This window comes from Rhinoderma darwinii (genome assembly GCF_050947455.1).
Source record: "Rhinoderma darwinii isolate aRhiDar2 chromosome 5 unlocalized genomic scaffold, aRhiDar2.hap1 SUPER_5_unloc_40, whole genome shotgun sequence".
NCBI lineage: Eukaryota > Metazoa > Chordata > Amphibia > Anura > Rhinodermatidae > Rhinoderma > Rhinoderma darwinii.
The window spans coordinates 128,396-150,378 of NW_027461799.1; the positions used below are offsets into that span (position 1 = coordinate 128,396).

The 21,983-nt window shown below is 47.6% G+C and overlaps 15 non-coding genes across 15 annotated transcripts; all 15 read right to left on the reverse strand.

The window, feature by feature from the left end:
- Nucleotides 1-871: 871 nt before the first annotated feature.
- LOC142692906 (U2 spliceosomal RNA) lies at nucleotides 872-1,062 on the reverse strand. The gene has a single exon (XR_012861301.1). It is a non-coding gene; the product is annotated as a U2 spliceosomal RNA (small nuclear RNA).
- Nucleotides 1,063-2,350: 1,288 nt separating this feature from the next.
- On the reverse strand, nucleotides 2,351-2,541 carry LOC142692739 (U2 spliceosomal RNA). Its single transcript, XR_012861151.1, has one exon. It is a non-coding gene; the product is annotated as a U2 spliceosomal RNA (small nuclear RNA).
- A 1,296-nt stretch (nucleotides 2,542-3,837) lies between these two features.
- On the reverse strand, nucleotides 3,838-4,028 carry LOC142692741 (U2 spliceosomal RNA). The gene has a single exon (XR_012861152.1). It is a non-coding gene; the product is annotated as a U2 spliceosomal RNA (small nuclear RNA).
- Nucleotides 4,029-5,320: 1,292 nt separating this feature from the next.
- LOC142692742 (U2 spliceosomal RNA) lies at nucleotides 5,321-5,511 on the reverse strand. Its single transcript, XR_012861153.1, has one exon. It is a non-coding gene; the product is annotated as a U2 spliceosomal RNA (small nuclear RNA).
- A 1,284-nt stretch (nucleotides 5,512-6,795) lies between these two features.
- Nucleotides 6,796-6,986, reverse strand: LOC142692743 (U2 spliceosomal RNA). Its single transcript, XR_012861154.1, has one exon. It is a non-coding gene; the product is annotated as a U2 spliceosomal RNA (small nuclear RNA).
- Nucleotides 6,987-8,290: 1,304 nt separating this feature from the next.
- Nucleotides 8,291-8,481, reverse strand: LOC142692744 (U2 spliceosomal RNA). The gene has a single exon (XR_012861155.1). It is a non-coding gene; the product is annotated as a U2 spliceosomal RNA (small nuclear RNA).
- A 1,291-nt stretch (nucleotides 8,482-9,772) lies between these two features.
- LOC142692745 (U2 spliceosomal RNA) lies at nucleotides 9,773-9,963 on the reverse strand. The gene has a single exon (XR_012861156.1). It is a non-coding gene; the product is annotated as a U2 spliceosomal RNA (small nuclear RNA).
- A 1,300-nt stretch (nucleotides 9,964-11,263) lies between these two features.
- Nucleotides 11,264-11,454, reverse strand: LOC142692746 (U2 spliceosomal RNA). Its single transcript, XR_012861157.1, has one exon. It is a non-coding gene; the product is annotated as a U2 spliceosomal RNA (small nuclear RNA).
- Nucleotides 11,455-12,737: 1,283 nt separating this feature from the next.
- LOC142692747 (U2 spliceosomal RNA) lies at nucleotides 12,738-12,928 on the reverse strand. Its single transcript, XR_012861158.1, has one exon. It is a non-coding gene; the product is annotated as a U2 spliceosomal RNA (small nuclear RNA).
- A 1,304-nt stretch (nucleotides 12,929-14,232) lies between these two features.
- LOC142692748 (U2 spliceosomal RNA) lies at nucleotides 14,233-14,423 on the reverse strand. Its single transcript, XR_012861159.1, has one exon. It is a non-coding gene; the product is annotated as a U2 spliceosomal RNA (small nuclear RNA).
- Nucleotides 14,424-15,702: 1,279 nt separating this feature from the next.
- LOC142692750 (U2 spliceosomal RNA) lies at nucleotides 15,703-15,893 on the reverse strand. The gene has a single exon (XR_012861161.1). It is a non-coding gene; the product is annotated as a U2 spliceosomal RNA (small nuclear RNA).
- A 1,272-nt stretch (nucleotides 15,894-17,165) lies between these two features.
- LOC142692752 (U2 spliceosomal RNA) lies at nucleotides 17,166-17,356 on the reverse strand. The gene has a single exon (XR_012861162.1). It is a non-coding gene; the product is annotated as a U2 spliceosomal RNA (small nuclear RNA).
- Nucleotides 17,357-18,648: 1,292 nt separating this feature from the next.
- Nucleotides 18,649-18,839, reverse strand: LOC142692753 (U2 spliceosomal RNA). Its single transcript, XR_012861163.1, has one exon. It is a non-coding gene; the product is annotated as a U2 spliceosomal RNA (small nuclear RNA).
- Nucleotides 18,840-20,123: 1,284 nt separating this feature from the next.
- Nucleotides 20,124-20,314, reverse strand: LOC142692754 (U2 spliceosomal RNA). The gene has a single exon (XR_012861164.1). It is a non-coding gene; the product is annotated as a U2 spliceosomal RNA (small nuclear RNA).
- Nucleotides 20,315-21,606: 1,292 nt separating this feature from the next.
- On the reverse strand, nucleotides 21,607-21,797 carry LOC142692755 (U2 spliceosomal RNA). The gene has a single exon (XR_012861165.1). It is a non-coding gene; the product is annotated as a U2 spliceosomal RNA (small nuclear RNA).
- Nucleotides 21,798-21,983: the final 186 nt, after the last annotated feature.

A 21,983-nucleotide genomic window follows, 5' to 3' on the forward strand; every position in this document is an offset into this window, starting at 1 on the left:
TATGATGTCAGAAAGCTGGCTCTGGAATCCTGAGGGCTCCACTATGACACGTGCAAAGTTCCGTCTGAACTTTATATAAGACGGTGAGGCTCAGTCAGTCACTCAGTGTTGCCTGAGAGGGCAACACTGCAACAGCCGGCCGCCAGGCTGTCTTTTTTTTGCACAGCTAGTTGCCTCCAGGAGGCCACAAGAGGGAGACAAGGGACTGCAAAATGGAAAATAGGCATCCACCAACTTTACAGACAACTTCTCCTTGCTCCTACAACCTCCATCCTTGCACAGTTTGTTATTCTTCTAGGTAACATAGTAACAAATCCAAATTGCTGCTCTCTTTGTAGGCAAGCAAGGCTTTGTTGCAACTGCAATTCTTACTTCTTCTTGAAATGTAGGGACGACAGTACATTCCATCACATCCATCTAGTGTACACAGGTAGGTCCATTGTGGCGGGCAGGCGAGCGGGCGGTCTGCTTTATTGGCTGTTTGCTGTTCCCCTACTCCACTCCACTATTTGACTGTTGTGCTGCATCAATCAATCAATCAATCAATCAATCAATCAATCAATCAATCAATCAGTGGCTGGCTCAGGTGCAGCTCTTTAACTTACCTAAAAGGGAGGGCGGAGAGAAGACAAGGAAGGTGAATGAGGTGTTCCAATGTGAAATGCCGGAAACACAGAAACACAGACGACACACAACAAGAGGTGGCAATCTATTCATTAATTGCATTTAATCAATGAGCTCATTATCACTCATGCATTGTCCAACAGGTGTTGAAATAATGGGATTAAAAGGGGAGATCCCTTCAGAAAGACAGAAACAATAGCAAAGACAAAAAACACTTTTGGAATCTGCTTTTAGTCAACACATAAGGAAAGGGTGCATCGGTCCTGGAAATACTGCAATACCAGGTCAATGCGTGGAGTGGACAGAGCAAGCTCTATTTCCATCTCCCTGTTCTAAAAATCCATTTAATATATGGTCCCCAGATAGGGGACGTATCAGATATTAAACTGATAAGAACAGATACTACACTTGATCTTAGCCAAAAGGCCGAGAAGCGATAACCCGAACGGGCCGCGCGTTGCCCGAGCCTGCCCGATACTGCTGTTCAGCCCTTGCAGCGATTCAGCCTACTTCTAGGCAATTCCATGGGGCCCTGCAGGCTCACACACTCACAGCTACACGGGAGGTGAATAAAGGCCGGAGAGGAAGCCAGACAGGATTTGCTTCTTTTGCTTGCACCACAATGCAGTGCTGAAAGAGGAGGAATCTACATAAAAACGCCTTCCTGGCAACGCCCAAATGCCCTGCTGCCATGCAGATAAACACTGGCAGCGGCAGCAAGTGCATGCCCACAGCCACCCCTTGTTCCTTCACACCTTGTATCAGCTGTAATCCAGTCCAGTCCAGTGCTGCCTGCTGAGCAGCACTGACCAACACTGCCTGGGCACAGGCTTTTATCTCTGAGGCCCCATTATGATGTCAGAAAGCTGGCTCTGGAATCCTGAGGGCTCCACTATGACACGTGCAAAGTTCCGTCTGAACTTTATATAAGACGGTGAGGCTCAGTCAGTCACTCAGTGTTGCCTGAGAGGGCAACACTGCAACAGCCGGCCGCCAGGCTGTCTTTTTTTTGCACAGCTAGTTGCCTCCAGGAGGCCACAAGAGGGAGACAAGGGACTGCAAAATGGAAAATAGGCATCCACCAACTTTACAGACAACTTCTCCTTGCTCCTACAACCTCCATCCTTGCACAGTTTGTTATTCTTCTAGGTAACATAGTAACAAATCCAAATTGCTGCTCTCTTTGTAGGCAAGCAAGGCTTTGTTGCAACTGCAATTCTTACTTCTTCTTGAAATGTAGGGACGACAGTACATTCCATCACATCCATCTAGTGTACACAGGTAGGTCCATTGTGGCGGGCAGGCGAGCGGGCGGGCTGCTTTATTGGCTGTTTGCTGTTCCCCTACTCCACTCCACTATTTGACTGTTGTGCTGCATCAATCAATCAATCAATCAATCAATCAATCAATCAATCAATCAATCAATCAGTGGCTGGCTCAGGTGCAGCTCTTTAACTTACCTAAAAGGGAGGGCGGAGAGAAGACAAGGAAGGTGAATGAGGTGTTCCAATGTGAAATGCCGGAAACACAGAAACACAGACGACACACAACAAGAGGTGGCAATCTATTCATTAATTGCATTTAATCAATGAGCTCATTATCACTCATGCATTGTCCAACAGGTGTTGAAATAATGGGATTAAAAGGGGAGATCCCTTCAGAAAGACAGAAACAATAGCAAAGACAAAAAACACTTTTGGAATCTGCTTTTAGTCAACACATAAGGAAAGGGTGCACCGGTCCTGGAAATACTGCAATACCAGGTCAATGCGTGGAGTGGACAGAGCAAGCTCTATTTCCATCTCCCTGTTCTAAAAATCCATTTAATATATGGTCCCCAGATAGGGGACGTATCAGATATTAAACTGATAAGAACAGATACTACACTTGATCTTAGCCAAAAGGCCGAGAAGCGATAACCCGAACGGGCCGCGCGTTGCCCGAGCCTGCCCGATACTGCTGTTCAGCCCTTGCAGCGATTCAGCCTACTTCTAGGCAATTCCATGGGGCCCTGCAGGCTCACACACTCACAGCTACACGGGAGGTGAATAAAGGCCGGAGAGGAAGCCAGACAGGATTTGCTTCTTTTGCTTGCACCACAATGCAGTGCTGAAAGAGGAGGAATCTACATAAAAACGCCTTCCTGGCAACGCCCAAATGCCCTGCTGCCATGCAGATAAACACTGGCAGCGGCAGCAAGTGCATGCCCACAGCCACCCCTTGTTCCTTCACACCTTGTATCAGCTGTAATCCAGTCCAGTCCAGTGCTGCCTGCTGAGCAGCACTGACCAACACTGCCTGGGCCCAGGCTTTTATCTCTGAGGCCCCATTATGATGTCAGAAAGCTGGCTCTGGAATCCTGAGGGCTCCACTATGACACGTGCAAAGTTCCGTCTGAACTTTATATAAGACGGTGAGGCTCAGTCAGTCACTCAGTGTTGCCTGAGAGGGCAACACTGCAACAGCCGGCCGCCAGGCTGTCTTCTTTTTGCACAGCTAGTTGCCTCCAGGAGGCCACAAGAGGGAGACAAGGGACTGCAAAATGGAAAATAGGCATCCACCAACTTTACAGACAACTTCTCCTTGCTCCTACAACCTCCATCCTTGCACAGTTTGTTATTCTTCTAGGTAACATAGTAACAAATCCAAATTGCTGCTCTCTTTGTAGGCAAGCAAGGCTTTGTTGCAACTGCAATTCTTACTTCTTCTTGAAATGTAGGGACGACAGTACATTCCATCACATCCATCTAGTGTACACAGGTAGGTCCATTGTGGCGGGCAGGCGAGCGGGCGGGCTGCTTTATTGGCTGTTTGCTGTTCCCCTACTCCACTCCACTATTTGACTGTTGTGCTGCATCAATCAATCAATCAATCAATCAATCAATCAATCAATCAATCAATCAATCAATCAATCAGTGGCTGGCTCAGGTGCAGCTCTTTAACTTACCTAAAAGGGAGGGCGGAGAGAAGACAAGGAAGGTGAATGAGGTGTTCCAATGTGAAATGCCGGAAACACAGAAACACAGACGACACACAACAAGAGGTGGCAATCTATTCATTAATTGCATTTAATCAATGAGCTCATTATCACTCATGCATTGTCCAACAGGTGTTGAAATAATGGGATTAAAAGGGGAGATCCCTTCAGAAAGACAGAAACAATAGCAAAGACAAAAAACACTTTTGGAATCTGCTTTTAGTCAACACATAAGGAAAGGGTGCACCGGTCCTGGAAATACTGCAATACCAGGTCAATGCGTGGAGTGGACAGAGCAAGCTCTATTTCCATCTCCCTGTTCTAAAAATCCATTTAATATATGGTCCCCAGATAGGGGACGTATCAGATATTAAACTGATAAGAACAGATACTACACTTGATCTTAGCCAAAAGGCCGAGAAGCGATAACCCGAACGGGCCGCGCGTTGCCCGAGCCTGCCCGATACTGCTGTTCAGCCCTTGCAGCGATTCAGCCTACTTCTAGGCAATTCCATGGGGCCCTGCAGGCTCACACACTCACAGCTACACGGGAGGTGAATAAAGGCCGGAGAGGAAGCCAGACAGGATTTGCTTCTTTTGCTTGCACCACAATGCAGTGCTGAAAGAGGAGGAATCTACATAAAAACGCCTTCCTGGCAACGCCCAAATGCCCTGCTGCCATGCAGATAAACACTGGCAGCGGCAGCAAGTGCATGCCCACAGCCACCCCTTGTTCCTTCACACCTTGTATCAGCTGTAATCCAGTCCAGTCCAGTGCTGCCTGCTGAGCAGCACTGACCAACACTGCCTGGGCCCAGGCTTTTATCTCTGAGGCCCCATTATGATGTCAGAAAGCTGGCTCTGGAATCCTGAGGGCTCCACTATGACACGTGCAAAGTTCCGTCTGAACTTTATATAAGACGGTGAGGCTCAGTCAGTCACTCAGTGTTGCCTGAGAGGGCAACACTGCAACAGCCGGCCGCCAGGCTGTCTTTTTTTTGCACAGCTAGTTGCCTCCAGGAGGCCACAAGAGGGAGACAAGGGACTGCAAAATGGAAAATAGGCATCCACCAACTTTACAGACAACTTCTCCTTGCTCCTACAACCTCCATCCTTGCACAGTTTGTTATTCTTCTAGGTAACATAGTAACAAATCCAAATTGCTGCTCTCTTTGTAGGCAAGCAAGGCTTTGTTGCAACTGCAATTCTTACTTCTTCTTGAAATGTAGGGACGACAGTACATTCCATCACATCCATCTAGTGTACACAGGTAGGTCCATTGTGGCGGGCAGGCGAGCGGGCGGGCTGCTTTATTGGCTGTTTGCTGTTCCCCTACTCCACTCCACTATTTGACTGTTGTGCTGCATCAATCAATCAATCAATCAATCAATCAATCAATCAATCAATCAATCAATCAATCAGTGGCTGGCTCAGGTGCAGCTCTTTAACTTACCTAAAAGGGAGGGCGGAGAGAAGACAAGGAAGGTGAATGAGGTGTTCCAATGTGAAATGCCGGAAACACAGAAACACAGACGACACACAACAAGAGGTGGCAATCTATTCATTAATTGCATTTAATCAATGAGCTCATTATCACTCATGCATTGTCCAACAGGTGTTGAAATAATGGGATTAAAAGGGGAGATCCCTTCAGAAAGACAGAAACAATAGCAAAGACAAAAAACACTTTTGGAATCTGCTTTTAGTCAACACATAAGGAAAGGGTGCACCGGTCCTGGAAATACTGCAATACCAGGTCAATGCGTGGAGTGGACAGAGCAAGCTCTATTTCCATCTCCCTGTTCTAAAAATCCATTTAATATATGGTCCCCAGATAGGGGACGTATCAGATATTAAACTGATAAGAACAGATACTACACTTGATCTTAGCCAAAAGGCCGAGAAGCGATAACCCGAACGGGCCGCGCGTTGCCCGAGCCTGCCCGATACTGCTGTTCAGCCCTTGCAGCGATTCAGCCTACTTCTAGGCAATTCCATGGGGCCCTGCAGGCTCACACACTCACAGCTACACGGGAGGTGAATAAAGGCCGGAGAGGAAGCCAGACAGGATTTGCTTCTTTTGCTTGCACCACAATGCAGTGCTGAAAGAGGAGGAATCTACATAAAAACGCCTTCCTGGCAACGCCCAAATGCCCTGCTGCCATGCAGATAAACACTGGCAGCGGCAGCAAGTGCATGCCCACAGCCACCCCTTGTTCCTTCACACCTTGTATCAGCTGTAATCCAGTCCAGTCCAGTGCTGCCTGCTGAGCAGCACTGACCAACACTGCCTGGGCCCAGGCTTTTATCTCTGAGGCCCCATTATGATGTCAGAAAGCTGGCTCTGGAATCCTGAGGGCTCCACTATGACACGTGCAAAGTTCCGTCTGAACTTTATATAAGACGGTGAGGCTCAGTCAGTCACTCAGTGTTGCCTGAGAGGGCAACACTGCAACAGCCGGCCGCCAGGCTGTCTTTTTTTTGCACAGCTAGTTGCCTCCAGGAGGCCACAAGAGGGAGACAAGGGACTGCAAAATGGAAAATAGGCATCCACCAACTTTACAGACAACTTCTCCTTGCTCCTACAACCTCCATCCTTGCACAGTTTGTTATTCTTCTAGGTAACATAGTAACAAATCCAAATTGCTGCTCTCTTTGTAGGCAAGCAAGGCTTTGTTGCAACTGCAATTCTTACTTCTTCTTGAAATGTAGGGACGACAGTACATTCCATCACATCCATCTAGTGTACACAGGTAGGTCCATTGTGGCGGGCAGGCGAGCGGGCGGGCTGCTTTATTGGCTGTTTGCTGTTCCCCTACTCCACTCCACTATTTGACTGTTGTGCTGCATCAATCAATCAATCAATCAATCAATCAATCAATCAATCAATCAATCAGTGGCTGGCTCAGGTGCAGCTCTTTAACTTACCTAAAAGGGAGGGCGGAGAGAAGACAAGGAAGGTGAATGAGGTGTTCCAATGTGAAATGCCGGAAACACAGAAACACAGACGACACACAACAAGAGGTGGCAATCTATTCATTAATTGCATTTAATCAATGAGCTCATTATCACTCATGCATTGTCCAACAGGTGTTGAAATAATGGGATTAAAAGGGGAGATCCCTTCAGAAAGACAGAAACAATAGCAAAGACAAAAAACACTTTTGGAATCTGCTTTTAGTCAACACATAAGGAAAGGGTGCACCGGTCCTGGAAATACTGCAATACCAGGTCAATGCGTGGAGTGGACAGAGCAAGCTCTATTTCCATCTCCCTGTTCTAAAAATCCATTTAATATATGGTCCCCAGATAGGGGACGTATCAGATATTAAACTGATAAGAACAGATACTACACTTGATCTTAGCCAAAAGGCCGAGAAGCGATAACCCGAACGGGCCGCGCGTTGCCCGAGCCTGCCCGATACTGCTGTTCAGCCCTTGCAGCGATTCAGCCTACTTCTAGGCAATTCCATGGGGCCCTGCAGGCTCACACACTCACAGCTACACGGGAGGTGAATAAAGGCCGGAGAGGAAGCCAGACAGGATTTGCTTCTTTTGCTTGCACCACAATGCAGTGCTGAAAGAGGAGGAATCTACATAAAAACGCCTTCCTGGCAACGCCCAAATGCCCTGCTGCCATGCAGATAAACACTGGCAGCGGCAGCAAGTGCATGCCCACAGCCACCCCTTGTTCCTTCACACCTTGTATCAGCTGTAATCCAGTCCAGTCCAGTGCTGCCTGCTGAGCAGCACTGACCAACACTGCCTGGGCCCAGGCTTTTATCTCTGAGGCCCCATTATGATGTCAGAAAGCTGGCTCTGGAATCCTGAGGGCTCCACTATGACACGTGCAAAGTTCCGTCTGAACTTTATATAAGACGGTGAGGCTCAGTCAGTCACTCAGTGTTGCCTGAGAGGGCAACACTGCAACAGCCGGCCGCCAGGCTGTCTTTTTTTTGCACAGCTAGTTGCCTCCAGGAGACCACAAGAGGGAGACAAGGGACTGCAAAATGGAAAATAGGCATCCACCAACTTTACAGACAACTTCTCCTTGCTCCTACAACCTCCATCCTTGCACAGTTTGTTATTCTTCTAGGTAACATAGTAACAAATCCAAATTGCTGCTCTCTTTGTAGGCAAGCAAGGCTTTGTTGCAACTGCAATTCTTACTTCTTCTTGAAATGTAGGGACGACAGTACATTCCATCACATCCATCTAGTGTACACAGGTAGGTCCATTGTGGCGGGCAGGCGAGCGGGCGGGCTGCTTTATTGGCTGTTTGCTGTTCCCCTACTCCACTCCACTATTTGACTGTTGTGCTGCATCAATCAATCAATCAATCAATCAATCAATCAATCAATCAATCAATCAATCAATCAATCAATCAATCAGTGGCTGGCTCAGGTGCAGCTCTTTAACTTACCTAAAAGGGAGGGCGGAGAGAAGACAAGGAAGGTGAATGAGGTGTCACAATGTGAAATGCCGGAAACACAGAAACACAGACGACACACAACAAGAGGTGGCAATCTATTCATTAATTGCATTTAATCAATGAGCTCATTATCACTCATGCATTGTCCAACAGGTGTTGAAATAATGGGATTAAAAGGGGAGATCCCTTCAGAAAGACAGAAACAATAGCAAAGACAAAAAACACTTTTGGAATCTGCTTTTAGTCAACACATAAGGAAAGGGTGCACCGGTCCTGGAAATACTGCAATACCAGGTCAATGCGTGGAGTGGACAGAGCAAGCTCTATTTCCATCTCCCTGTTCTAAAAATCCATTTAATATATGGTCCCCAGATAGGGGACGTATCAGATATTAAACTGATAAGAACAGATACTACACTTGATCTTAGCCAAAAGGCCGAGAAGCGATAACCCGAACGGGCCGCGCGTTGCCCGAGCCTGCCCGATACTGCTGTTCAGCCCTTGCAGCGATTCAGCCTACTTCTAGGCAATTCCATGGGGCCCTGCAGGCTCACACACTCACAGCTACACGGGAGGTGAATAAAGGCCGGAGAGGAAGCCAGACAGGATTTGCTTCTTTTGCTTGCACCACAATGCAGTGCTGAAAGAGGAGGAATCTACATAAAAACGCCTTCCTGGCAACGCCCAAATGCCCTGCTGCCATGCAGATAAACACTGGCAGCGGCAGCAAGTGCATGCCCACAGCCACCCCTTGTTCCTTCACACCTTGTATCAGCTGTAATCCAGTCCAGTCCAGTGCTGCCTGCTGAGCAGCACTGACCAACACTGCCTGGGCCCAGGCTTTTATCTCTGAGGCCCCATTATGATGTCAGAAAGCTGGCTCTGGAATCCTGAGGGCTCCACTATGACACGTGCAAAGTTCCGTCTGAACTTTATATAAGACGGTGAGGCTCAGTCAGTCACTCAGTGTTGCCTGAGAGGGCAACACTGCAACAGCCGGCCGCCAGGCTGTCTTTTTTTTGCACAGCTAGTTGCCTCCAGGAGGCCACAAGAGGGAGACAAGGGACTGCAAAATGGAAAATAGGCATCCACCAACTTTACAGACAACTTCTCCTTGCTCCTACAACCTCCATCCTTGCACAGTTTGTTATTCTTCTAGGTAACATAGTAACAAATCCAAATTGCTGCTCTCTTTGTAGGCAAGCAAGGCTTTGTTGCAACTGCAATTCTTACTTCTTCTTGAAATGTAGGGACGACAGTACATTCCATCACATCCATCTAGTGTACACAGGTAGGTCCATTGTGGCGGGCAGGCGAGCGGGCAGGCTGCTTTATTGGCTGTTTGCTGTACCCTACTCCACTCCACTATTTGACTGTTGTGCTGCATCAATCAATCAATCAATCAATCAATCAATCAATCAATCAATCAATCAATCAATCAGTGGCTGGCTCAGGTGCAGCTCTTTAACTTACCTAAAAGGGAGGGCGGAGAGAAGACAAGGAAGGTGAATGAGGTGTTCCAATGTGAAATGCCGGAAACACAGAAACACAGACGACACACAACAAGAGGTGGCAATCTATTCATTAATTGCATTTAATCAATGAGCTCATTATCACTCATGCATTGTCCAACAGGTGTTGAAATAATGGGATTAAAAGGGGAGATCCCTTCAGAAAGACAGAAACAATAGCAAAGACAAAAAACACTTTTGGAATCTGCTTTTAGTCAACACATAAGGAAAGGGTGCACCGGTCCTGGAAATACTGCAATACCAGGTCAATGCGTGGAGTGGACAGAGCAAGCTCTATTTCCATCTCCCTGTTCTAAAAATCCATTTAATATATGGTCCCCAGATAGGGGACGTATCAGATATTAAACTGATAAGAACAGATACTACACTTGATCTTAGCCAAAAGGCCGAGAAGCGATAACCCGAACGGGCCGCGCGTTGCCCGAGCCTGCCCGATACTGCTGTTCAGCCCTTGCAGCGATTCAGCCTACTTCTAGGCAATTCCATGGGGCCCTGCAGGCTCACACACTCACAGCTACACGGGAGGTGAATAAAGGCCGGAGAGGAAGCCAGACAGGATTTGCTTCTTTTGCTTGCACCACAATGCAGTGCTGAAAGAGGAGGAATCTACATAAAAACGCCTTCCTGGCAACGCCCAAATGCCCTGCTGCCATGCAGATAAACACTGGCAGCGGCAGCAAGTGCATGCCCACAGCCACCCCTTGTTCCTTCACACCTTGTATCAGCTGTAATCCAGTCCAGTCCAGTGCTGCCTGCTGAGCAGCACTGACCAACACTGCCTGGGCCCAGGCTTTTATCTCTGAGGCCCCATTATGATGTCAGAAAGCTGGCTCTGGAATCCTGAGGGCTCCACTATGACACGTGCAAAGTTCCGTCTGAACTTTATATAAGACGGTGAGGCTCAGTCAGTCACTCAGTGTTGCCTGAGAGGGCAACACTGCAACAGCCAGCCGCCAGGCTGTCTTTTTTTTGCACAGCTAGTTGCCTCCAGGAGGCCACAAGAGGGAGACAAGGGACTGCAAAATGGAAAATAGGCATCCACCAACTTTACAGACAACTTCTCCTTGCTCCTACAACCTCCATCCTTGCACAGTTTGTTATTCTTCTAGGTAACATAGTAACAAATCCAAATTGCTGCTCTCTTTGTAGGCAAGCAAGGCTTTGTTGCAACTGCAATTCTTACTTCTTCTTGAAATGTAGGGACGACAGTACATTCCATCACATCCATCTAGTGTACACAGGTAGGTCCATTGTGGCGGGCAGGCGAGCGGGCGGGCTGCTTTATTGGCTGTTTGCTGTTCCCCTACTCCACTCCACTATTTGACTGTTGTGCTGCATCAATCAATCAATCAATCAATCAATCAATCAATCAATCAATCAATCAATCAATCAATCAATCAGTGGCTGGCTCAGGTGCAGCTCTTTAACTTACCTAAAAGGGAGGGCGGAGAGAAGACAAGGAAGGTGAATGAGGTGTTCCAATGTGAAATGCCGGAAACACAGAAACACAGACGACACACAACAAGAGGTGGCAATCTATTCATTAATTGCATTTAATCAATGAGCTCATTATCACTCATGCATTGTCCAACAGGTGTTGAAATAATGGGATTAAAAGGGGAGATCCCTTCAGAAAGACAGAAACAATAGCAAAGACAAAAAACACTTTTGGAATCTGCTTTTAGTCAACACATAAGGAAAGGGTGCACCGGTCCTGGAAATACTGCAATACCAGGTCAATGCGTGGAGTGGACAGAGCAAGCTCTATTTCCATCTCCCTGTTCTAAAAATCCATTTAATATATGGTCCCCAGATAGGGGACGTATCAGATATTAAACTGATAAGAACAGATACTACACTTGATCTTAGCCAAAAGGCCGAGAAGCGATAACCCGAACGGGCCGCGCGTTGCCCGAGCCTGCCCGATACTGCTGTTCAGCCCTTGCAGCGATTCAGCCTACTTCTAGGCAATTCCATGGGGCCCTGCAGGCTCACACACTCACAGCTACACGGGAGGTGAATAAAGGCCGGAGAGGAAGCCAGACAGGATTTGCTTCTTTTGCTTGCACCACAATGCAGTGCTGAAAGAGGAGGAATCTACATAAAAACGCCTTCCTGGCAACGCCCAAATGCCCTGCTGCCATGCAGATAAACACTGGCAGCGGCAGCAAGTGCATGCCCACAGCCACCCCTTGTTCCTTCACACCTTGTATCAGCTGTAATCCAGTCCAGTCCAGTGCTGCCTGCTGAGCAGCACTGACCAACACTGCCTGGGCCCAGGCTTTTATCTCTGAGGCCCCATTATGATGTCAGAAAGCTGGCTCTGGAATCCTGAGGGCTCCACTATGACACGTGCAAAGTTCCGTCTGAACTTTATATAAGACGGTGAGGCTCAGTCAGTCACTCAGTGTTGCCTGAGAGGGCAACACTGCAACAGCCGGCCGCCAGGCTGTCTTTTTTTTGCACAGCTAGTTGCCTCCAGGAGGCCACAAGAGGGAGACAAGGGACTGCAAAATGGAAAATAGGCATCCACCAACTTTACAGACAACTTCTCCTTGCTCCTACAACCTCCATCCTTGCACAGTTTGTTATTCTTCTAGGTAACATAGTAACAAATCCAAATTGCTGCTCTCTTTGTAGGCAAGCAAGGCTTTGTTGCAACTGCAATTCTTACTTCTTCTTGAAATGTAGGGACGACAGTACATTCCATCACATCCATCTAGTGTACACAGGTAGGTCCATTGTGGCGGGCAGGCGAGCGGGCAGGCTGCTTTATTGGCTGTTTGCTGTACCCTACTCCACTCCACTATTTGACTGTTGTGCTGCATCAATCAATCAATCAATCAATCAATCAATCAATCAATCAATCAATCAGTGGCTGGCTCAGGTGCAGCTCTTTAACTTACCTAAAAGGGAGGGCGGAGAGAAGACAAGGAAGGTGAATGAGGTGTTCCAATGTGAAATGCCGGAAACACAGAAACACAGACGACACACAACAAGAGGTGGCAATCTATTCATTAATTGCATTTAATCAATGAGCTCATTATCACTCATGCATTGTCCAACAGGTGTTGAAATAATGGGATTAAAAGGGGAGATCCCTTCAGAAAGACAGAAACAATAGCAAAGACAAAAAACACTTTTGGAATCTGCTTTTAGTCAACACATAAGGAAAGGGTGCACCGGTCCTGGAAATACTGCAATACCAGGTCAATGCGTGGAGTGGACAGAGCAAGCTCTATTTCCATCTCCCTGTTCTAAAAATCCATTTAATATATGGTCCCCAGATAGGGGACGTATCAGATATTAAACTGATAAGAACAGATACTACACTTGATCTTAGCCAAAAGGCCGAGAAGCGATAACCCGAACGGGCCGCGCGTTGCCCGAGCCTGCCCGATACTGCTGTTCAGCCCTTGCAGCGATTCAGCCTACTTCTAGGCAATTCCATGGGGCCCTGCAGGCTCACACACTCACAGCTACACGGGAGGTGAATAAAGGCCGGAGAGGAAGCCAGACAGGATTTGCTTCTTTTGCTTGCACCACAATGCAGTGCTGAAAGAGGAGGAATCTACATAAAAACGCCTTCCTGGCAACGCCCAAATGCCCTGCTGCCATGCAGATAAACACTGGCAGCGGCAGCAAGTGCATGCCCACAGCCACCCCTTGTTCCTTCACACCTTGTATCAGCTGTAATCCAGTCCAGTCCAGTGCTGCCTGCTGAGCAGCACTGACCAACACTGCCTGGGCCCAGGCTTTTATCTCTGAGGCCCCATTATGATGTCAGAAAGCTGGCTCTGGAATCCTGAGGGCTCCACTATGACACGTGCAAAGTTCCGTCTGAACTTTATATAAGACGGTGAGGCTCAGTCAGTCACTCAGTGTTGCCTGAGAGGGCAACACTGCAACAGCCAGCCGCCAGGCTGTCTTTTTTTTGCACAGCTAGTTGCCTCCAGGAGGCCACAAGAGGGAGACAAGGGACTGCAAAATGGAAAATAGGCATCCACCAACTTTACAGACAACTTCTCCTTGCTCCTACAACCTCCATCCTTGCACAGTTTGTTATTCTTCTAGGTAACATAGTAACAAATCCAAATTGCTGCTCTCTTTGTAGGCAAGCAAGGCTTTGTTGCAACTGCAATTCTTACTTCTTCTTGAAATGTAGGGACGACAGTACATTCCATCACATCCATCTAGTGTACACAGGTAGGTCCATTGTGGCGGGCAGGCGAGCGGGCGGGCTGCTTTATTGGCTGTTTGCTGTTCCCCTACTCCACTCCACTATTTGACTGTTGTGCTGCATCAATCAATCAATCAATCAATCAATCAATCAATCAATCAATCAATCAATCAATCAATCAATCAATCAGTGGCTGGCTCAGGTGCAGCTCTTTAACTTACCTAAAAGGGAGGGCGGAGAGAAGACAAGGAAGGTGAATGAGGTGTTCCAATGTGAAATGCCGGAAACACAGAAACACAGACGACACACAACAAGAGGTGGCAATCTATTCATTAATTGCATTTAATCAATGAGCTCATTATCACTCATGCATTGTCCAACAGGTGTTGAAATAATGGGATTAAAAGGGGAGATCCCTTCAGAAAGACAGAAACAATAGCAAAGACAAAAAACACTTTTGGAATCTGCTTTTAGTCAACACATAAGGAAAGGGTGCACCGGTCCTGGAAATACTGCAATACCAGGTCAATGCGTGGAGTGGACAGAGCAAGCTCTATTTCCATCTCCCTGTTCTAAAAATCCATTTAATATATGGTCCCCAGATAGGGGACGTATCAGATATTAAACTGATAAGAACAGATACTACACTTGATCTTAGCCAAAAGGCCGAGAAGCGATAACCCGAACGGGCCGCGCGTTGCCCGAGCCTGCCCGATACTGCTGTTCAGCCCTTGCAGCGATTCAGCCTACTTCTAGGCAATTCCATGGGGCCCTGCAGGCTCACACACTCACAGCTACACGGGAGGTGAATAAAGGCCGGAGAGGAAGCCAGACAGGATTTGCTTCTTTTGCTTGCACCACAATGCAGTGCTGAAAGAGGAGGAATCTACATAAAAACGCCTTCCTGGCAACGCCCAAATGCCCTGCTGCCATGCAGATAAACACTGGCAGCGGCAGCAAGTGCATGCCCACAGCCACCCCTTGTTCCTTCACACCTTGTATCAGCTGTAATCCAGTCCAGTCCAGTGCTGCCTGCTGAGCAGCACTGACCAACACTGCCTGGGCCCAGGCTTTTATCTCTGAGGCCCCATTATGATGTCAGAAAGCTGGCTCTGGAATCCTGAGGGCTCCACTATGACACGTGCAAAGTTCCGTCTGAACTTTATATAAGACGGTGAGGCTCAGTCAGTCACTCAGTGTTGCCTGAGAGGGCAACACTGCAACAGCCGGCCGCCAGGCTGTCTTTTTTTTGCACAGCTAGTTGCCTCCAGGAGGCCACAAGAGGGAGACAAGGGACTGCAAAATGGAAAATAGGCATCCACCAACTTTACAGACAACTTCTCCTTGCTCCTACAACCTCCATCCTTGCACAGTTTGTTATTCTTCTAGGTAACATAGTAACAAATCCAAATTGCTGCTCTCTTTGTAGGCAAGCAAGGCTTTGTTGCAACTGCAATTCTTACTTCTTCTTGAAATGTAGGGACGACAGTACATTCCATCACATCCATCTAGTGTACACAGGTAGGTCCATTGTGGCGGGCAGGCGAGCGGGCAGGCTGCTTTATTGGCTGTTTGCTGTACCCTACTCCACTCCACTATTTGACTGTTGTGCTGCATCAATCAATCAATCAATCAATCAATCAATCAATCAATCAATCAGTGGCTGGCTCAGGTGCAGCTCTTTAACTTACCTAAAAGGGAGGGCGGAGAGAAGACAAGGAAGGTGAATGAGGTGTTCCAATGTGAAATGCCGGAAACACAGAAACACAGACGACACACAACAAGAGGTGGCAATCTATTCATTAATTGCATTTAATCAATGAGCTCATTATCACTCATGCATTGTCCAACAGGTGTTGAAATAATGGGATTAAAAGGGGAGATCCCTTCAGAAAGACAGAAACAATAGCAAAGACAAAAAACACTTTTGGAATCTGCTTTTAGTCAACACATAAGGAAAGGGTGCACCGGTCCTGGAAATACTGCAATACCAGGTCAATGCGTGGAGTGGACAGAGCAAGCTCTATTTCCATCTCCCTGTTCTAAAAATCCATTTAATATATGGTCCCCAGATAGGGGACGTATCAGATATTAAACTGATAAGAACAGATACTACACTTGATCTTAGCCAAAAGGCCGAGAAGCGATAACCCGAACGGGCCGCGCGTTGCCCGAGCCTGCCCGATACTGCTGTTCAGCCCTTGCAGCGATTCAGCCTACTTCTAGGCAATTTCATGGGGCCCTGCAGGCTCACACACTCACAGCTACACGGGAGGTGAATAAAGGCCGGAGAGGAAGCCAGACAGGATTTGCTTCTTTTGCTTGCACCACAATGCAGTGCTGAAAGAGGAGGAATCTACATAAAAACGCCTTCCTGGCAACGCCCAAATGCCCTGCTGCCATGCAGATAAACACTGGCAGCGGCAGCAAGTGCATGCCCACAGCCACCCCTTGTTCCTTCACACCTTGTATCAGCTGTAATCCAGTCCAGTCCAGTGCTGCCTGCTGAGCAGCACTGACCAACACTGCCTGGGCCCAGGCTTTTATCTCTGAGGCCCCATTATGATGTCAGAAAGCTGGCTCTGGAATCCTGAGGGCTCCACTATGACACGTGCAAAGTTCCGTCTGAACTTTATATAAGACGGTGAGGCTCAGTCAGTCACTCAGTGTTGCCTGAGAGGGCAACACTGCAACAGCCGGCCGCCAGGCTGTCTTTTTTTTGCACAGCTAGTTGCCTCCAGGAGGCCACAAGAGGGAGACAAGGGACTGCAAAATGGAAAATAGGCATCCACCAACTTTACAGACAACTTCTCCTTGCTCCTACAACCTCCATCCTTGCACAGTTTGTTATTCTTCTAGGTAACATAGTAACAAATCCAAATTGCTGCTCTCTTTGTAGGCAAGCAAGGCTTTGTTGCAACTGCAATTCTTACTTCTTCTTGAAATGTAGGGACGACAGTACATTCCATCACATCCATCTAGTGTACACAGGTAGGTCCATTGTGGCGGGCAGGCGAGCGGGCGGGCTGCTTTATTGGCTGTTTGCTGTTCCCCTACTCCACTCCACTATTTGACTGTTGTGCTGCATCAATCAATCAATCAATCAATCAATCAATCAATCAGTGGCTGGCTCAGGTGCAGCTCTTTAACTTACCTAAAAGGGAGGGCGGAGAGAAGACAAGGAAGGTGAATGAGGTGTTCCAATGTGAAATGCCGGAAACACAGAAACACAGACGACACACAACAAGAGGTGGCAATCTATTCATTAATTGCATTTAATCAATGAGCTCATTATCACTCATGCATTGTCCAACAGGTGTTGAAATAATGGGATTAAAAGGGGAGATCCCTTCAGAAAGACAGAAACAATAGCAAAGACAAAAAACACTTTTGGAATCTGCTTTTAGTCAACACATAAGGAAAGGGTGCACCGGTCCTGGAAATACTGCAATACCAGGTCAATGCGTGGAGTGGACAGAGCAAGCTCTATTTCCATCTCCCTGTTCTAAAAATCCATTTAATATATGGTCCCCAGATAGGGGACGTATCAGATATTAAACTGATAAGAACAGATACTACACTTGATCTTAGCCAAAAGGCCGAGAAGCGATAACCCGAACGGGCCGCGCGTTGCCCGAGCCTGCCCGATACTGCTGTTCAGCCCTTGCAGCGATTCAGCCTACTTCTAGGCAATTCCATGGGGCCCTGCAGGCTCACACACTCACAGCTACACGGGAGGTGAATAAAGGCCGGAGAGGAAGCCAGACAGGATTTGCTTCTTTTGCTTGCACCACAATGCAGTGCTGAAAGAGGAGGAATCTACATAAAAACGCCTTCCTGGCAACGCCCAAATGCCCTGCTGCCATGCAGATAAACACTGGCAGCGGCAGCAAGTGCATGCCCACAGCCACCCCTTGTTCCTTCACACCTTGTATCAGCTGTAATCCAGTCCAGTCCAGTGCTGCCTGCTGAGCAGCACTGACCAACACTGCCTGGGCCCAGGCTTTTATCTCTGAGGCCCCATTATGATGTCAGAAAGCTGGCTCTGGAATCCTGAGGGCTCCACTATGACACGTGCAAAGTTCCGTCTGAACTTTATATAAGACGGTGAGGCTCAGTCAGTCACTCAGTGTTGCCTGAGAGGGCAACACTGCAACAGCCGGCCGCCAGGCTGTCTTTTTTTTGCACAGCTAGTTGCCTCCAGGAGGCCACAAGAGGGAGACAAGGGACTGCAAAATGGAAAATAGGCATCCACCAACTTTACAGACAACTTCTCCTTGCTCCTACAACCTCCATCCTTGCACAGTTTGTTATTCTTCTAGGTAACATAGTAACAAATCCAAATTGCTGCTCTCTTTGTAGGCAAGCAAGGCTTTGTTGCAACTGCAATTCTTACTTCTTCTTGAAATGTAGGGACGACAGTACATTCCATCACATCCATCTAGTGTACACAGGTAGGTCCATTGTGGCGGGCAGGCGAGCGGGCGGGCTGCTTTATTGGCTGTTTGCTGTTCCCCTACTCCACTCCACTATTTGACTGTTGTGCTGCATCAATCAATCAATCAATCAATCAATCAATCAATCAATCAATCAATCAATCAATCAGTGGCTGGCTCAGGTGCAGCTCTTTAACTTACCTAAAAGGGAGGGCGGAGAGAAGACAAGGAAGGTGAATGAGGTGTTCCAATGTGAAATGCCGGAAACACAGAAACACAGACGACACACAACAAGAGGTGGCAATCTATTCATTAATTGCATTTAATCAATGAGCTCATTATCACTCATGCATTGTCCAACAGGTGTTGAAATAATGGGATTAAAAGGGGAGATCCCTTCAGAAAGACAGAAACAATAGCAAAGACAAAAAACACTTTTGGAATCTGCTTTTAGTCAACACATAAGGAAAGGGTGCACCGGTCCTGGAAATACTGCAATACCAGGTCAATGCGTGGAGTGGACAGAGCAAGCTCTATTTCCATCTCCCTGTTCTAAAAATCCATTTAATATATGGTCCCCAGATAGGGGACGTATCAGATATTAAACTGATAAGAACAGATACTACACTTGATCTTAGCCAAAAGGCCGAGAAGCGATAACCCGAACGGGCCGCGCGTTGCCCGAGCCTGCCCGATACTGCTGTTCAGCCCTTGCAGCGATTCAGCCTACTTCTAGGCAATTCCATGGGGCCCTGCAGGCTCACACACTCACAGCTACACGGGAGGTGAATAAAGGCCGGAGAGGAAGCCAGACAGGATTTGCTTCTTTTGCTTGCACCACAATGCAGTGCTGAAAGAGGAGGAATCTACATAAAAACGCCTTCCTGGCAACGCCCAAATGCCCTGCTGCCATGCAGATAAACACTGGCAGCGGCAGCAAGTGCATGCCCACAGCCACCCCTTGTTCCTTCACACCTTGTATCAGCTGTAATCCAGTCCAGTCCAGTGCTGCCTGCTGAGCAGCACTGACCAACACTGCCTGGGCCCAGGCTTTTATCTCTGAGGCCCCATTATGATGTCAGAAAGCTGGCTCTGGAATCCTGAGGGCTCCACTATGACACGTGCAAAGTTCCGTCTGAACTTTATATAAGACGGTGAGGCTCAGTCAGTCACTCAGTGTTGCCTGAGAGGGCAACACTGCAACAGCCGGCCGCCAGGCTGTCTTTTTTTTGCACAGCTAGTTGCCTCCAGGAGGCCACAAGAGGGAGACAAGGGACTGCAAAATGGAAAATAGGCATCCACCAACTTTACAGACAACTTCTCCTTGCTCCTACAACCTCCATCCTTGCACAGTTTGTTATTCTTCTAGGTAACATAGTAACAAATCCAAATTGCTGCTCTCTTTGTAGGCAAGCAAGGCTTTGTTGCAACTGCAATTCTTACTTCTTCTTGAAATGTAGGGACGACAGTACATTCCATCACATCCATCTAGTGTACACAGGTAGGTCCATTGTGGCGGGCAGGCGAGCGGGCGGGCTGCTTTATTGGCTGTTTGCTGTTCCCCTACTCCACTCCACTATTTGACTGTTGTGCTGCATCAATCAATCAATCAATCAATCAATCAATCAATCAATCAATCAATCAGTGGCTGGCTCAGGTGCAGCTCTTTAACTTACCTAAAAGGGAGGGCGGAGAGAAGACAAGGAAGGTGAATGAGGTGTTCCAATGTGAAATGCCGGAAACACAGAAACACAGACGACACACAACAAGAGGTGGCAATCTATTCATTAATTGCATTTAATCAATGAGCTCATTATCACTCATGCATTGTCCAACAGGTGTTGAAATAATGGGATTAAAAGGGGAGATCCCTTCAGAAAGACAGAAACAATAGCAAAGACAAAAAACACTTTTGGAATCTGCTTTTAGTCAACACATAAGGAAAGGGTGCACCGGTCCTGGAAATACTGCAATACCAGGTCAATGCGTGGAGTGGACAGAGCAAGCTCTATTTCCATCTCCCTGTTCTAAAAATCCATTTAATATATGGTCCCCAGATAGGGGACGTATCAGATATTAAACTGATAAGAACAGATACTACACTTGATCTTAGCCAAAAGGCCGAGAAGCGATAACCCGAACGGGCCGCGCGTTGCCCGAGCCTGCCCGATACTGCTGTTCAGCCCTTGCAGCGATTCAGCCTACTTCTAGGCAATTCCATGGGGCCCTGCAGGCTCACACACTCACAGCTACACGGGAGGTGAATAAAGGCCGGAGAGGAAGCCAGACAGGATTTGCTTCTTTTGCTTGCACCACAATGCAGTGCTGAAAGAGGAGGAATCTACATAAAAACGCCTTCCTGGCAACGCCCAAATGCCCTGCTGCCATGCAGATAAACACTGGCAGCGGCAGCAAGTGCATGCCCACAGCCACCCCTTGTTCCTTCACACCTTGTATCAGCTGTAATCCAGTCCAGTCCAGTGCTGCCTGCTGAGCAGCACTGACCAACACTGCCTGGGCCCAGGCTTTTATCTCTGAGGCCCCATTATGATGTCAGAAAGCTGGCTCTGGAATCCTGAGGGCTCCACTATGACACGTGCAAAGTTCCGTCTGAACTTTATATAAGACGGTGAGGCTCAGTCAGTCACTCAGTGTTGCCTGAGAGGGCAACACTGCAACAGCCGGCCGCCAGGCTGTCTTTTTTTTGCACAGCTAGTTGCCTCCAGGAGGCCACAAGAGGGAGACAAGGGACTGCAAAATGGAAAATAGGCATCCACCAACTTTACAGACAACTTCTCCTTGCTCCTACAACCTCCATCCTTGCACAGTTTGTTATTCTTCTAGGTAACATAGTAACAAATCCAAATTGCTGCTCTCTTTGTAGGCAAGCAAGGCTTTGTTGCAACTGCAATTCTTACTTCTTCTTGAAATGTAGGGACGACAGTACATTCCATCACATCCATCTAGTGTACACAGGTAGGTCCATTGTGGCGGGCAGGCGAGCGGGCGGGCTGCTTTATTGGCTGTTTGCTGTTCCCCTACTCCACTCCACTATTTGACTGTTGTGCTGCATCAATCAATCAATCAATCAATCAATCAATCAATCAATCAATCAATCAATCAATCAGTGGCTGGCTCAGGTGCAGCTCTTTAACTTACCTAAAAGGGAGGGCGGAGAGAAGACAAGGAAGGTGAATGAGGTGTCACAATGTGAAATGCCGGAAACACAGAAACACAGACGACACACAACAAGAGGTGGCAATCTATTCATTAATTGCATTTAATCAATGAGCTCATTATCACTCATGCATTGTCCAACAGGTGTTGAAATAATGGGATTAAAAGGGGAGATCCCTTCAGAAAGACAGAAACAATAGCAAAGACAAAAAACACTTTTGGAATCTGCTTTTAGTCAACACATAAGGAAAGGGTGCACCGGTCCTGGAAATACTGCAATACCAGGTCAATGCGTGGAGTGGACAGAGCAAGCTCTATTTCCATCTCCCTGTTCTAAAAATCCATTTAATATATGGTCCCCAGATAGGGGACGTATCAGATATTAAACTGATAAGAACAGATACTACACTTGATCTTAGCCAAAAGGCCGAGAAGCGATAACCCGAACGGGCCGCGCGTTGCCCGAGCCTGCCCGATACTGCTGTTCAGCCCTTGCAGCGATTCAGCCTACTTCTAGGCAATTCCATGGGGCCCTGCAGGCTCACACACTCACAGCTACACGGGAGGTGAATAAAGGCCGGAGAGGAAGCCAGACAGGATTTGCTTCTTTTGCTTGCACCACAAT